The sequence below is a fragment of the Halichoerus grypus genome, chromosome 5 (genome assembly GCF_964656455.1).
Source record: "Halichoerus grypus chromosome 5, mHalGry1.hap1.1, whole genome shotgun sequence".
Classification (NCBI taxonomy): Eukaryota; Metazoa; Chordata; class Mammalia; order Carnivora; family Phocidae; genus Halichoerus; species Halichoerus grypus.
The window spans coordinates 87,570,567-87,586,258 of record NC_135716.1 but is presented as its reverse complement, the minus strand read 5'-3'; the positions used below and the strand labels follow the sequence as shown (position 1 = coordinate 87,586,258).

The 15,692-nt window shown below is 39.3% G+C and overlaps 1 pseudogene; it reads left to right on the top strand.

Moving 5' to 3' along the window:
• Window positions 1–7,260: 7,260 nt before the first annotated feature.
• Window positions 7,261–9,358, top strand: LOC118533725 (solute carrier family 35 member F5 pseudogene; annotated as a pseudogene).
• The last annotated feature ends 6,334 nt before the right edge of the window (window positions 9,359–15,692 follow it).

The following is a 15,692-nucleotide window of genomic DNA, read 5'->3' as shown; positions in this document are numbered from 1 at the left end:
GACTCAGCCAAAAATCTACCAGATTAATAAATAAATTCAGTAAAGTTGCATAGAATACAAAATACCCAGAAATTGGGATTGGAGGGAAGATGGTGAAAGAATAGCAGACCCATGTTTCTGGTCCTTTGAATTCAGTTAGTTACCTATCAAATCATTCTGAACACCTATGAATTCAACCTCAGATCTAAGAAAAGAATTGCTGCAATTCTACAAATAGAAAAGCCACCACTTTTTGCAAGGTAGGAGGTGCAGAGATGTGAATTTGAGGGGCTATATCAGAAGATAAACTGGGGGGAGGGAGTCTCGGTAAGCTGGCTATCCAAAAGTGATATAGCAGCAGAGTGCAAAATAGGAACTTTTAGAAGTCTGCTCCTGTGAGGGACATCCCTGCCTGAAAGGTGCCAGGTGGTGAAAAGGGGCAGAATCTTAGGTGGGACAGTGTGGACTCAGGATCCCCAGGGTCACAGAAAGAATGGGGGTGCTTGAGTGCAGCAGAGTTCCCAAGCATTGGATTGGAGAGGCCGGCTATAATTAGCAAGCCCCAGAATGGCCTCTCAGCTAGTTGTTGCCACAAACCACGAACTGCAGCAGCATTATCAGGTGACTGCTCTCCAAGCAGGGGCCCAGCAAGTGACAAGTGCTGGGAGACCCTGCTCCTTTCCCTGGGAGGAGTGGTATGGGTGCTTGAACCATCAGGCAACCACTTCCTGAGCAGGGGCCCAGAGAGCCACAGGCCCATGGTGAGACCACCCCCTCCCATTGGTAGGGGTGTGCACTGAAGTCTGCTCATACACAAAAGGGATTGACTACTTCTCCCTGAGGGTGCACTGAAGAGTGGGAGCAGCAATTGTTTAGCTCTGGGGCTGGTGATTGGGGCACCACCATTTTTACTTTTTTTCTTCCATCCTCTAAAGTGACACAAAAAGCCTTCAGGGAATAAATGCCACATAGAGCAACCTGATGCAGCTTACACTGAGCCTGGCCCCCTGGCAAGTGGTGGTGCAACTCCACCCAGGCAAATACACCTGAGAATCAGTGCAACAGGTCCCTGCCCCAGAAGACCAGCAGGAACATCAGTCAAATACCAAGTTTATGGTACACTCAAAACTGAAAAACTCTTGTGCTAGGGGAAAATAGTATATAGAATTGGAGGGTTTTTTTTCTCATGAGTCTTTAGACTTTCAGTTTAAAAATTTTTTTCCTTTCTTTTCCCTTTTCAACTATTCTCTTTCTTTCTTTCTTTTTTCTTTTCTTTTTTGGTTTCTGACCTCTTCAGATTTGTCTAGTGTGTTCTTCGCTGGGGTCATGGTTGATATTTTTGATTTTGTTCTCTCATTCATCTATTCTCCTCTGGACAAAGAAGGAGAAATTCACAGCAAAAGAAAGAAGAGAAATTCACTAGAAGGAGAAATTCATAGTGAAAGAAAGAACCAAAGGTAATATGCTCTGCCATAGATCTAATTGATATGGATGTAAGTAAAATGTCAGAACTAGAATTCAGAATAACGATTATAAAGTTACTAGTTGGGCTTGAAAAAAGCATAATAGACCCCAGAGAATCTCTTAGTGCAGAAATAAAATCTAATCAGGCCAAAATTAAAAATGCTTTAATGGAGATGCAGTCTAAAATGGATGCTTTAACAGCTAGGGTAAATGAGGCAGAAGAGAGAGTCAGTGACATAGAAGACAAAATGATGCAAAGGAAGGCAGCTGAGATAAAGAGGGAAAAACCATGGTCCATAAGGGGAGGCTTTGAGAAATCAGCAATACCATAAAGAGAAAAAATATTCGTGTTATTGGGGTCCCAGAAGAAGAAAGAAATAGAGGGACAGAAGGTATATTTGAACAAATCATAGCTGAGAACTTCCCTAATCTGGGGAAGGAAACAGGCATTCAAGTCCTGGAGGTACAGGGAATCCCCCCTCAAAATCAATAAAAAGAGATCAACACCCTGACATATAATAGTGAAGTTTGCAAATTTCTGAGAAAGAGAAAAACCTGAAAGCAGCTCAAGACAAGAAGTCCTTAATGTACAAGGGTAGGAACATTAGACTGGCAGCAGACATATCCACAGAGACCTGGCAAGCCAGAAAGGGCTGGCATGATATATTCAGGGTACTAAATGAGAAAAACATGCAGCCAAGAATACTTTATCCAGCAAGGATGTCATTCAGAATGGAAGGAGAGATAAAGAACTTCCAGGACAAACAGAAACTAAAAGAATTTGTGATCACTAAACCAGCCCTGAAAGAAATATTAAAGGGGATCCTCTAAGCAAAGAGAAAGCTCAAAAGTAACACAGACCAGAAAGAAACAGACAATATACAGAAACAGGGACTTGACAGGTAATACAAGGACAGTAAATTAATATCTTTCAATAGTTACCCTGTATATAAATGGGCTAAATGCTCCAATCAAAAGATACAGGGATCAGATTAGATTTTTAAAAAAAAGCAAGACCCATCCATATGCTGTCTACAAGAGACTCATTTTAGACTCAAGGACACCACCAGATTGAAAGTGAGGGGGTGGAGAACCATTTATCATGCTAATGGACATCAAAAGAAGGCTAGGGTGGCAATCCTTATATGAGACAAATTAGATTTCAAACCAAAGCCTGTAGTAAGTGATGAAGAGGGACACTATATCATACTAAAAGAGTCTATCCAACAAGAAGATCTAACAATTATAAATATTTATTCTCCTAACATGGGAGCAGCCAATTATATAAACCAATTAACAACAAAATTAAAGAAACACATTGATGATAATACAATAATAGTAGGGGACTTTAACACCCTACTCACAGCAATGGACAGATCATCTAAGCAGGAGATCAACAAGGAAATGAGGGCTTTGAATAACACACTGGACCAGATGAACTTCACAGAGCATTCCATCTTAAAGCAACAGAATACACATTCTTCTCGAGTGCACATGGAACATTCCCTAGAATAGATCCCATACTGGGTCACAAATCAGGTCTCAACCGGTACCAAAAGATTGGGATCATTTCCTGCATATTTTCAGACCACAGTGCTTTAAAACTTGAACTCAATCGCAAGAGGAAATTTGTCAGGAACACAAATACTTGGAGGTTAAAGAGCATCCTACTAAAGAATGAATGGGTCAACCAGGAAATTAAAGAAGAATTTTATAAATTCATGGAAACAAATGAAAATGAAAACACAACTGTTCAATCCCTTTGGCATGCAGCAAAGGCAGTCCTAAGAAGGAAGTATATAGCAACACAAGCCTTTCTCAAGAAACAAGAAAGGTCTCAAATACACAACTGAACCTTATACCTAAGGGAGCTGGAGAAAGAACAGCAAATAAAGCCCAAAACCAGCAGAAGAGAAATAATAAAGATTAGAGCAGAATCAATGAAATACAAACCAAAAGAACAGAACAGATCAATGAAACCAGAAGCTGGTTCTTTGAAAGAATTAATAAGATTGATAAACCCCTGGCCAGACTTACCAAAAAGAAAAGAGAAATGACCCAAATAAATAAAATCATGATGAAAGAGGAGAGATCATGACCAACACCAAGGAAATATAAACAACTTTAAGAACATATTATGAGCAAGTATATGTCAACAAATTAGGCAAGCTGGAAGAAATGGCTAAGTTCCTAGAGACCTATAAACTACCAAAACTGAAACAGGAAGAAATAGAAAATCTGAACAGACCCATAACCAGCAAGGAAATTGAAGCAGTAATCAAAAATCTCCCAACACACAAGAGTCCAGGGCTAGATGGCTTCCCAGGAGAATTCTACTAAACATTTAAAGAACTAATACCTATTCTTCTGAAGCTGTTTCAAAAAATAGAAATGGAAGGAAAACTTCCAAACTCATTCTATGAGGCCAGCATTACCTTGATCCCTACACCAGACAAAGACTCCACCAAAAAAGAGAATTTTAAACCAATATCCCTGATGAACATGAATGCAAAAGTTCTCACCAAGATACTAGCCAATAGGATCCAACAGTACATTAAAAGGATTATTCACCACGACCAAGTGGGATTTATTCCTGGGCTGCAAGGGTGGTTCAACATTCGCAAATCAATCAGTGTGATACACCATATTAATAAAAGAAAGGACAAGAACCATATGATCCTCTCAGTAGATGCAGAAAAAGCATTTGACAAAGTACAGCATCCTTTGAGAAAACTCTCCACACTTTAGGGATAGAGGGAAAATACCTCAATATCATAAAAGCCATATATGAAAAGCCCACAGCAAATATCATTCTCAATGGGGAAAAACGGAGAACTTTCCCCTTAAGATCGGGAACATGACAGAGATGCCCACTCTCACCACTGTTGTTCAACATAGTACTAGAAGTCCTAGCCTCAGCAATCAGACAACAAAAAGAAATAAAAGGCTTCCAAATTGGCAAGGAAGTAGTCAAACTCTCTCTCTTTGCAGATGACATGATACTCTATGTGGAAAACCCAAAAGACTCCACCCCAAAATTTCTAGAACTCGTACAGGAATTCAGCAATGTGGCAGGATACAAAATCAATGCACAGAAATCAGTTGCATTTCTATATACTACCAATGAGACAGAAGAAAGAGAAATCAAGGAACTGATCCCATTTACAACTGCACCCAAAACCATAAGATACCTGGGGAAAAAACCTAGCCAAAGAGGTAAAGGATCTGTACTCTAAAAGCTATAGAACACTTAAGAAAGAAATTGAGGAAGACAAAGAAATGGATTGATATTCCATCCTCATGGATTAGAAGAATAAATATTGTTAAAATATCTGTGCTACCTAGAGCAATCTACACATTCAATGCAATCCCTATCAAAATACCATCAACATTTTTCACAGAGCTCGAACAAATAATCCTAAAATTTGTATGGAGCCAGAAAAGACTCTGAATAGCTAAAGGAATATTGAAAAAGAAAACCAAAGCTGGTGGCATCACAATGCTGGACTTCAAGCTCTATCACAAAGCTGTAATCATCAAAACAGTATGGTACTGGCAAAAAAACAGATACAGAGATCAATGGATCAGAACAGAGAACCCAGAAATGGACCCTCAACTCTATGGTCAACTAATCTTCAACAAAGCAGGAAAGAATATCCAATGGAAATAAGTCAGTCTCTTCAACAAATGGTGTTGGGAAAATTGGACAGCCACATGTAGAAGAATGAAACTAGACCATTTCCTTATACCATACACAAAGATAAGCTCAAAATGGATGAAAGACCTCAATGTGAGACAGGAATCCATCAAAATCCTAGAGGAGAACACAGGCAGCAACCTCTCCAACCTCGGTCCCAGCAACTTCTGGACACATCTCCAAAGGCAAGGAAAACAAAAGCAAAAATGAACTATTGGGACTTCATCAAGATAAAAAGCTTCTGCATAACAAAAGAAACAATGTAAACAGTCAACAAAACTAAAAGGCAACCTATGGAATGGGAGAAGATACTTGCAAATGACATATCAGATAAAGTGCTAGTATCCAAGATCTATAAAGAACTTCTCAAACTCAACATCAAAAATCAAATAATCCAGTCAAGAAGTGGGAAGAAAACATGAACAGACATTTCTCCAAAGAAGACCTCCAAATGGCCAACAGACACATGAAAAAGTGCTCAACATCGCTCGGCATCAGGGAAATCCAAATCAAAACCTCAATGAGGTATCACCTCACACTAGTCAGAATGGCTAAAATTAACAAGTCAGGAAACAACAGATGTTGGCAGGGATGTGGAGAAAGGGGAACTCTCCTACACTGTTGGTGGGAATGCAAGCTGGTGCAGCCACTCTGGAAAACAGTATGGAGGTTCCTCAAAAAGTTGAAAATAGAGCTACCTTATGACCCAGCAATTGCACTACTGGGTATTTACCCCAAAGATACAAATGTAGGGATCCGAAGAGGTACGTGCACCCCAATGTTTATAGCAGCAATGTCCACAATAGCCAAACTGTGGAAAGAGCCAAGATGTCCATCGACAGATGAATGGATAAAGAAGATGTGGTATATATATATACAATGAAATACTATGCAGCCATCAAAAGGAATGAAATCTTGCCATTTGCAATGATGTGGATAGAACTGGAGGGTATTATGCTGAGTGAAATAAGTCAATCAGAGAAAGACATGTATCATTTGATCTCACTGATATGAGGAATTATTAATCTCAGGAAACAAACTGAGGGTTGCTAGAGTGGTGGGGGGGTGGGAGGGGTGGGATGGCTGGATGATAGACATTGGGGAGGGTATGTGCTATGGTGAGTGCTGTGAATTGTGTAAGACTGTTGAATCACAGACCTGTACCTCTGAAACAAATAATACATTATATGTTAAAAAAAAAAAAGAGAAGAAAATAGTAGGAGGGGAAGAATGAAGGGGGGGGGGAATCAGAGGGGGAGATGAACCATGAGAGACTATGGACTGTGAAAACAAACTGAGGGTTCTAGAGGGGAGAGCGGTGGGGGGAGTGGTTAGCCTGGTGACAGGTATTAAGGAGGGCATGTTTTGCATGGAGTACTGGGTGTTATACGCAAACAATGAATCATAGAACACTACATCAAAAACTAATGATGTAATGTATGGTGATTAACATAACATAAAAATTTTTAAAAATAGTAATTTGAAAAGATGTACCCTTGTTTTTACTGTAGCTTTATTTACAATAACCAAGACAGGAAACAACTATTGATATATGAGTGGATAAAGAAGAAGTGGTACATATATATAATTGAGTATTACAGAGCTATAAAAAAGGAGGAGTCCTGCCATTTCCAACAGCATGGATGGACCTAGAGGGTATTATGTTGAGTGAAATAAGTCAGAAAGACAAGACAAATACCTGGTGATTTCACTTATATGTGGAATCTAAAAACAAAACAAATGAATAAACAAAATAGAATAAGACCTATAAATGGAGAGAATAAATTGATAGCTGCCTGAGGGAAGGGGCTGAGATGGGGAAAAGAAGGGCAAAATGGGTGAAGGGGAGTGGGAGATACAGGCTTCCAGTTATGAAATGAATAAGTCATGGAAATAAAAGATATAGCATAGGGAATATAGTCAATGGTATTTTAATAGTATTGTATGGTGACAGATAATAGATAGACCATGGTGAGCATAGCATATATAGAGTTGTGGAATCACTATGCTGTATACCTGAAACTAATGTAACATTGTATATCAACTATACTCAAACAGAAAATTTTTTTAAAAAAAGAAAAACATTTGGGGCCTCCGCGGCCATCGCTGCCTGCGCGGTCCGTTCCACTCGCCCGCTCCCCGCCCTCCCGGGCCGAGTGGGACTGGGTGGCGTCCGCAGCCTCGCCCCGAGGGACATGGCGGCTTCAGGGGCTGGGCCTCCCTCCCTCCAGCGCAATGTCAGGCACAGCGACAGCTCTGTGAGGCCGCGGCCGTGGCGCTGGGCGGCGGCGGGTCCGGGCCGAGGCCGCTCATGGTGCCTCCACGACACCATCGCGGGGCAGGAAGGCCAGGTGCGCTGAATTCTTCACCTCCTTTTAGACTCAGATCTGCCAAGGTTTCAGGCATTGCTCTTGAAGATCTTAGAAAAGCCTTTAAAGTAAGATTGCAAATGGTGTGTGTATTTATCATGAACCGGATGAATTCCCAGAGCAGTGGTTTCACTCAGTGCAGGCGAATGGCTCTTGGGATTGTTAATCTCCTACTTGTTGATGTGATATGGGTCGCATCCTCAGAACTTACTTCGTATGTTTTTACTCAGTACAACAAGCCGTTCTTCAGCACCTTTGCAAAAACATCTATGTTTGTTCTATACCTTTTGGGATTTATTATTTGGAAGCCATGGAGACAACAATGTACAAGAGGATTTCGAGGAAAGCATGCTGCTTTTTTTGCAGATGCTGAAGGTTACTTTGCTGCTTGCACAACAGACACAACTATGAATAGTTCTTTGAGTGAACCTCTTTATGTTCCTGTGAAATTTCATGATATTCCAAGTGAAAAACCTGAGAACACAAACATTGATACTGAAGAAACTCCCAAAAAGTCTCGTGTAAGGTTCAGTAATATCATGGAGATTCGGCAGCTTCCATCAAGCCATGCATTGGAAGCTAAGTTGTCTCGCATGTCATATCCTACTGTGAAAGAACAAGAATCCTTATTCAGAACTGTGGGGAAACTTACTGCAACTCAAGTAGCAAAAATTAGCGCTTTTTTTTTTGCTTCGTGTGGTTTCTGGCAAATTTGTCATATCAAGAAGCACTTTCAGACACACAAGTTGCTATAGTTAATATTTTGTCCTCAACTTCTGGACTTTTTACCTTAATTCTTGCTGCAATGTTTCCAAGTAACAGTGGAGATGGATTTACTCTTTCTAAACTATTAGCTGTAATTTTAAGCATTGGAGGTGTTGTGCTGGTGAACTTGTCAGGGTCTGAAAAATCTGCTGGAAGAGATACAATAGGATCCATTTGGTCTCTTGTTGGAGCCATGGTCTATGCTGTCTATATTGTTATGATTAAGAGAAAAGTAGACAGAGAAGATAAGTTGGATATTCCAATGTTCTTTGGTTTTGTAGGTCTGTTTAATTTGCTGCTCTTATGGCCAGGTTTCTTTTTACTTCATTATACTGGATTTGAGGACTTTGAGTTTCCCAATAAAGTAGTATTGATGTGCATTATCATTAATGGCCTTATTGGAACAGTTCTCTCAGAGTTCCTGTGGTTGTGGGGCTGCTTTCTTACCTCATCATTGATAGGCACACTTGCACTAAGCCTTACAATACCTCTGTCCATAATAGCTGACATGTGTATGCAAAAGGTGCAGTTTTCATGGTTATTTTTTGCAGGTGCTATCCCTGTATTTTTTTCATTTTTTATTGTGACTCTCTTATGCCATTACAATAATTGGGATCCTGTGATGGTGGGAATCAGAAGAATTTTTGCCTTTATATGCAGAAAACATCGAATTCAGAGGGTTCCGGAAGACAGTGAACAGTGCAAGAGTCTCATTCCTACGCACGGTGTTTCTCAGGAGGATGGAGCTAGTTAGCTGTTGTCTGTAGTCCAGCTTGATAATGGAATATTATGCAGCGAAGAGACAATCTCTGGCAAGTTTTTGTAGGAAATGTTTCAGTGCCTAGTCTGAAAAATAACAGTTTCAGTTCTTTGGAACTCTAAAATATATTTTCCTCAGATCTGTTTTCTTCATTTCATAATGAAGTACTTTGCTATGTAGCTGTGTACATATCACTACAGTTATAGGAATTTCCAATCCACAGTTCCTCTAAAGGACCAACCTGCCTTACACATCTCAAGGAATTCAGCTGATGAAATAATTTGAACTAATCAAGGAATAAAATTTTGACGTTCTGGAGACTTAAAAAAAAAAAAAAGAAAGAAAAGCATTTAACAAAATTCAACATCCACTCATGATAAAAACTCAGAGTGGGTTTAGAGGGACCATACATCAACATAATAAAGTCTATATATGTTGTAACCAAAGCTAACATCATACTCAATGGTGAAAACCCTAAAGCTTTTTCTGTAACATCAGGAATAAAACAAGGATGTCCACTCTCACCATTTTTATTCAACACAGTACTGGAAGTCCTAGCCATAACAATCAGACAAGGAAAGAAATAAAAGGCACCCAAATTGGTATGGAAGTAATAAAACTGTCAGTATTTGCAGGTAACATGATACTATACATAGAAAGCCCTAACTACTCCACCAAAAACAACAAACAAAACTATTAGAACTAATAAATGAATTCAGTAAAGTTGTAGGATATGAAGTTAATATACAGAAATCTATTTCATTTCTATGCACTAATAATGAACTGGCAGATATAGAAAATTTTTTTAAATCTCATTTATAAACGTGTCAAAAAGAATAAAATACCAAAGAATAAATTTATCCAAGGAGATAAAAGACTCTTACTCTGAAAACTATAAGATATTGATGAAAGAAATTGAAGATGACACAGATAAATGGAAAGACATACCATGCTCATGGATTGGAAGAATATTTTTTTAAAAGATTTATTTAGAGAGAGAGAGAACATGAGAGAGGGAGAGAACATGAACAGGAGGAGCGGCAGGCAGAGGGAGAAGCAGGCTCCCTGTTGAGCAAAGAGCCCAATGCAGGACTCAATCCCAGGACCCTAGGATCATGACCTGAGCCAAAGGCAGATGTTTAATGGACTGAGCCACCTAGGCATCCTGGATTGGAAGAATATTGTTAAAATCCCCACATTGCCCAAAGCAATCTACAGATCCAATGCAGTCTCCATCAAAATACCAATAATATTTTTCACAGAACTAGAACAAAAAATTCTAAAATTTGTATGGAGCCACAAATGAGGTGGAATAATCAAAGCTATCTTCAGAAAGAACAAAGTGAAGGTTTCAAAGTCCTAGATTTCATGCTATACTACAAAACTATCATAATCAAAACAGTATGGTACTGGCACAAAAATAGACACATAGATTGATGGAATAGAATAGAGATCCCAGAAATTAACCCACATTTATATGGCCAATTAATCTACAACACAGGAGGCTATAAAGTGCAATAAGGAAAAGATCGTCTCTTCAATAAATAGTGTCAGAGAATACTGGACAGCTACATGCAAAAAAATGAAACTGGGTCACTCTCTTACACGACATATAAAAATAAACTCAAAATGAATTAAAGGCCTAATTATAAAGCCAGAACCCATAAAACTCCTAAAATAAAACATAGGCAGAAAAAACAAACAAAACATAGTCAATAAACTCGTAGTCATAAGCCTTACCAATATTTTTTCTGGATATGCCTCCCCTAGCAAGGGAAACAAAAGCAAAGATAAACTATTGGGAATACATCAAGCTAAAAAGCTTTTGTGCATCAAAGAAAACTATCAACAAAACAAAACGGAAACCTACAGAATGAAGGAAGATATTTGCAAATGATATATCTAATAAGGAGCTAATATCCAAAATGTATAAAAAAATCTTCTATAACTCAACACCAAAACAAACAAACAAGCCACACTCAAATAATCTGATTAAAAATGGGCAGAGGCTTTGAATAGAAAGGCTTCCAAGGAAGACATAGAGATGGCCAACAGACACATGAAAAGATGCTCAATTTCAATAATCATCAGAGAAATGCAAATCAAGACAATGAGATATCAAGTCACACCACACAGAATGGCTAGTATCAGAAAGACAGGAAATAAAGAGTGTTGAGTGTGTGAGAAAAGGGAACTCTTGAGCACTGTTGGTGGAAATATGAGTTGGTACAACCACTATGAAAAACAGTATAGAGTTTCCTCAAAAAGAAAAAAAAATCACAAATAGAATTACCATATGATCCAGCAATTTCAATTCTGGATATTTACCCTAAGAAAACAAAAACCCTAATTTGGAAAATACATGCACCCTTACATTTATTGCAGCATTATTTACAATAGCCAAGCTATGGAAGCAACCTAAGTGCTCACTGATAGTTGAATGGATAATCAAGATGTGGTATATATACACAATGGGATATTACTGAGCTATAAAAAAGAATGAAATCCTGCCACTTATGACAACATGGATTAACCCAGAGGTATTTTGCTAAGTGAAATAAATCAGAGAAAGAGAAATACCCTATGATTTCACTTACATATGGAATCTAAAGAAATAAAACAAACAAAAGAAACCATCATGATAGATGGTAAATACATTTATTGTGGTATTTTATAATGTATATAATTGTCAAATCCCTATGTTGTACACCTAAAGCTAATATTATATGTCAAGTACACTTCAATTATATATGTGTGTGTGTGTGTGTGTGTGTGTGTGTGTATACACCCCTCATTCCTACAGCAAGTGTTTTTACTAAATGAGAAAACACTGAAGTCATTTCTACTAAGATCAAGAACAAAGGAAAAACAAAACCTCTTGCCTTCTCTACTATTTAATATTGTCATGGAGGTTTTAGCCAATGCAAGTAGAAAGAGAAAACAATTAGACATAAGAATTGGGAAAGATGATGTAAAACTATCTATGTTAGTTGATAATATGACAGTATACCTAGAAAACACTAGACAAATGATGATAAAACAAACTCAAGCAATAAAAAAAAAAAACCCTCAGAATATCAGGATATAAAATTAAACATACAAAAATCAAGTGTTCATATATACAAACTATAACTGATTAGAATATATCAAAGAAGAAGAACACATTTAAAATAGCAGCAAAGAAGATAAAATACTCAAGAATAAAATCAACACAGGAGTAACTAAGATGGCTGCATAGTAGGAGGACCCAAGGTTTGCCTTGTCTCCCAAACACAGCCAGATAATTATCAAATTATCCTGAATACTCAAGAAATCAACTTGAGGACTGATAGAACAAAGGGTACAACTAGACAGAGAGAAGAGGCCAGTTTGAGGAAGGTAGGAACTGTGGAGACATGGTTTGGGGGAGAAATGGATCATGGATACTGCAGAGGGGAGGGAGCCCTGGTCATGAATAAAGGCAGGAGAGTGAAACACACAGGGATATGCACAGAATACTTCCCCAAAGCCATTGACTGGGAAAGCAAGAGAGAGGGGCTGAATTTCATGAGTTTTTGCAACCTGTGGATCTCAAAGATTAGAGTTTTAGAGGTCCCCAAGGTTGGCTGGGATAGATCCCTGAGGGCACTGCTCTACTCTTGGAGAGGACATAGGGAAACAACCCTGGGGCAGACTGCACCATCTGAGGATTGCTTAAAGAGCCCAGGGAGAGAATTTTTTACTTTTTCTCACATCTGTGAGAAGTGAGAAGTGGCACTGCCTCTCTGGGGACAAAAGAACCAGCAGACACTATTTCCCTTCCCCTCCCCTCAGCATAGGCACAGAGACATCTGCTGAGAGGAGCTAAACAGGACACTGGCTGTTTAGCCTGCTTGCTCCAAATCCCACACCCCTGCACTCTGGTGTGACTGAACTTCTGGGTCAAACTTGTATTAGTCCCAGTGCAGTGAGACCCTTTCCCAGAAGACCAGCACAGGTCCCCACCACACCAGGCCCCGGAAGTTTGGAATTTTAAAATTCAGCAGGCCTGGCTAGGGTAGAGCCCAGGGTGCACTGAGCTGCTCCAGGCAGGCAAGGGACTCAGAGACAGACAGTGTGAAATCAGTGATCTAAAAGATACCTGCAATTCATGAGGGGAAATTATTTACTCCTCTTCTGGATGTGCTTCCCTGAGAGCAGCTAGCACAGGCTCCTCTCTCTGGGAACAAAGGAGCAGGCTAGCACAATTTCCCTTCCCTGCTTCTCAGCATAAACACAGTGCCAGCTGAAGGAAACAGCACAGCACCTATACTGGCTGCTGAACCTATTTATACAAGGTTCCACACCGCTGCTCTCTGCCTGTACTGCCCTTCTCAGTCAAGTTTGCCTCACTCCCCGTACAGTGGGCCCCTTCCCCAGAAGATGAGCAAAAACCCTTGCCCATACCATGTCTCCTGACCAGAGAGTTCTGCAAGACATTAGTTCTAGTAGAAATGGCACCAGGTCTCTTAGCAAGCAGACCAGAGCACACCAAGTTAAAATTTGCCACACTCTGGCCAATGGCCAAACACTCCCCCACTGCAGGTAAGGAGAAACTCTGCAGATAACTGACTTGAGGGATAGAGCAGCCAAAATAGAGCAGCAGAGTGCACACAGCATACACCAGAGACACTTCCTGAAGTACCAGGCCCTGGACATCATATGACCTCTTCTTCATAAAGCCATTGTCTCAGGAACAGGAAACACAACAGGCTTTCCTAACACACAGAAGAAGACTGAGACCTTAGACAAAATGCCAAGATGGAGGAATTCATTCCAAAAGAAAGAACAAGAAAAGGTCATGACAAGGGATCTAACAAACCAGATATAAATAATATGCCTGATCCAGAATTTAAAGCAGCAATCATAAGGATACTAGCTGAGCCTGAGAAAAGCATGGAAGACATCAGGGACACCCTTACCACAGAGATAAAAGAACTAAAAAACAATCAGGCTGAAATGAAAAATACAATAGCCAAGATGCAAAAACTGACTGGATGTAATGATCACAAGAATGGAAGAATCAGAAGAATGTATAAGTGATATAGAAGATAGAATTATGGAAAATAATGAAGCTGAACAAAAAAAGGAAAGAAAATTTTTATTTTTTTAAAAGATTTATTCATTTATTTGAGAGAGAGAGAGTGAGTGAGAGAGAGAGTATGAGCTGGGGGGAAGGGCAGAGGGAGAGGGTGAAGCAGACTCCCCACTGAGCAGGGAGCCCAATGCAGGATTGATCCCAGAACCCTGGGATCACGACCTGAGCCAAAGGTAGATGCTCAACCGACTGAGCCACCCAGGCTCCCAAGAAAGAAAAATTTTTATCATGAAAGTAGACTTAGGGAACTTAGTGACTCCATCAAAATCATAGCAGTCCCAGAAGAAGAGAGAGAAAAGGGGCAGAATGTTTATTTGAGGAAGTAAAAGCTGAAAACGTTTCTAATCTGGGGAAGGAAACAGACATCTAAATCCAGGAGCAACAGAAAACTCCCATCAAAATCAACAAAAGCAGGTGAACACCAAGACATATTGTAGTTAAAGTTGCAAAATATAGAGATAAAGAAAAAACCCTAAAAGCAGCAAAACAAAGGAAGTCCCTAATTTATAAGGGAAGACCCATGAGGTTAGCAGCAGATCTCTCCACAGAAACTTGGCAAGCCAGAAGAATGTAGCATGATATATTCAAAATACTGAATGGGAAGTCTTCAGCTAAGAATACTCTATCCAGCAATGTTATAATTCAGAATAGAAGGAGAGATAAAGAGTTTCCCAGACAAAAACTAAAGGAGTAGGTGACCACTAAGATAGCCCTGCAAGAAATATTAAAGGAGATTCTTTGAGTGGGAAGGAAAGAACAAAAGTGACAAAGACTAGAAAGGAATAGAGAAAATCTCCAGAAAACAACAAAACAAGTAATAGAATGGCACTAAATGCTTATCTATCAATAATTACTCTGGGGCACCTGAGTGGCTCAGTTAAAATGTCTGACTCTTGATCTCAGCTCAGGTCTTGATATCAAGGTTGTGAGTTCAAGCCCCATGTTGGGCTCCATGCTGGGCATGAAGCCTACTTAAAAAACAAATGAACAAACAAACAAACTGCAAAAAAATTACTCTGAATGTAAATGGACTAAATACTACAATCAAAAGACAAAGGGTATCAGAATGGATTAAAAAAAAAAAACAAACCCATGTATACGCTGCCTACAAGAGACTAAGTTTAGATATAAAGGCACCTGCAGATTTAAAGTGAGGGGATGGAGAAACGTATCATGCAAATGGATGTCAAAAGGTAGACAGAGTAGCCATGTATCAGACAAACTAGATTTCAAACCAAAGACTGTAATAAGAGATGAAGAAGGATACTATATCATAATAAAGGGATCTATTCAACAAGATGTAACACTTGTAAATATTTATTCCCCCAATTTGGGAGCACCCAAATATATAAAACAATAAACATAAAGGAACTCATTGATAATAATAATAGTAGGGGACTTTAACACCCCACTTACAACAATGGACAGATCATCTAAGCAGAAAACCAACAGGGAAACAATGGCTTTGAATGACACATTGGACCAGATGGACTTAACAGACATATACAGAACATTTCATCCTAAAGCAGAATACATATTCGT